This window comes from Triticum aestivum, chromosome 7D (assembly GCF_018294505.1).
Source record: "Triticum aestivum cultivar Chinese Spring chromosome 7D, IWGSC CS RefSeq v2.1, whole genome shotgun sequence".
In the NCBI taxonomy this organism is placed as follows: Eukaryota; Viridiplantae; Streptophyta; class Magnoliopsida; order Poales; family Poaceae; genus Triticum; species Triticum aestivum.
This window is the reverse complement of record NC_057814.1, coordinates 408304213-408305968: the sequence shown is the minus strand read 5'-3', so window position 1 is coordinate 408305968 and position 1756 is coordinate 408304213.

Genomic DNA, 1756 nt, shown 5'->3' with positions numbered 1-1756 from the left:
TTGGCCATGATCAGAGGAACTGCATCTTTAATATTCTGCTCTGCATCTTCCTCTTTTGTCGTTCCTTCAGTTACTTGTCCAACACCCCAACCTGCTGGTATTGGGATTCCTTGGCTAACCAAATAATCAGCGTAGTTGCATTCCCCCACATCAGCAACTTCCCAGAAATACAAATCACACGAATCATCCCTTTTCTGCACGAATCAAATTGGAAGATCATCAACCAAGCTATTAAAAAAACAGCAACTGAAAGCAGCAGAACAACACAAACATAATATTACCCCATGATTCGGGCATTTGTAGAAGACTCGGCTAGGGTTGAGGATTGTGGTTGAGACGCGACGGATGACTCTGCGTGATTTGCAGTAGTGGCACCACACCAACGGTAGGGGGTTGCGATGAGCAACTGGCTGCGGTGTGTGTGCCAGGGGGGTGTAATGAGAACCACAAGCGATGGTACGGGTGGCGACTTGGCGCATATCTGGTTGTTGCCTGCTGAAGAGTAGGTGGACGAGCAGCCAGCAGACATGGTTACTGCGGCCAGAGCTTTTGATGCTAGGCAGAGTAAGTAGAGAAGAGGAGAAGCAAACGTTGGATATGTCAGTTTCATTACTCGCAGAGTAGCATAGCACCATATATAGTCATAGTCTAGGTTTGGATTCGAACCAGCTATGGGAGCACGTCTCTCTTTTATCTAAAACTCAGCAGCATCTCTTTACTGGTACACTAGCTTGTTCTGTACGCCTTCTCAGGTCTTTGATTTTCTTTCTTTTTTTTGCGAGGAAGGAAGGACAAAATCGAGAGTTCCTGGGACTCGAACCCAAGACCTCTCGGTTGAAAACCAAGGGTGCTAGTCACTTATATGGTGAATGTTCCCTGGGAGGAGGACGGCAGACGAACGCATTTTCCTCGTAGTTTTAGTTGCAACGCAAGATCGAACGGTCGCAGTTTCGGGAATGTTATCAGGCGAACGAGCCCAGTTTTTCTTTTCTTCCTATATATAAAAAAGTATGCTACTTGGTGTCTGCTTAGTCAACAAACTGTTGTGCCAACCTTGACCGTTGGATTGACATTCAACGTCTATCGTGTTTCTTCAGTCTCTTCTTCCTCGAGCCGCCAAAGCTAAACCAGCGCCGACGGGACCACCTGCTCCCGCCTCCCACGGCTGGCTATGCTGCCGCGCACGCATCGTGGCCACATCGCACCCTAAAACTCTGCGCATCTTCCCCGGCTCCTGTTTGTTCCCGTCTGTCGGAGGGAATAGCCACGGGTAGCCTAACCGACTACCCCTGGCTCTTCAGAAAATTTATCAGGCCTTTGGGCCTTCAAGCACTCCAAGCATTTGGGCCGCCTTCCCCGGCCGGCTACCACTAAAGCCGACTCCCGGAAGGCGACCCAGCCTCACCGACTCCTCCCCAGGACGACTACGGGGTAGCTGACTCCAAGAAGCCGGCCAAGAAGGACGCCGACTCCTAGGAGCCGGCCAAGACCACAACCACTCCTACATAACGGTGACCTGACGGGGTATGGCCACAGTGCGGCCCACGACCCCCGAAGCCCGAGGCGGGCATGGCTACAGGAGGCCGTACGGGAGGGTTGCCTCCCGTGCGGCTCGGCACTGTAGCCACGCTAGCTTCGACGTCATTCACGACCCACTCCTGTACGGCCCAAGGACTGCGGGCCCCTTCAGCCAGAGAGAGGCGTGAAGGCGGCCCGGCTCTTCCTAGTCGGCCAAGAGTATAGCCGGCCTCCAGAA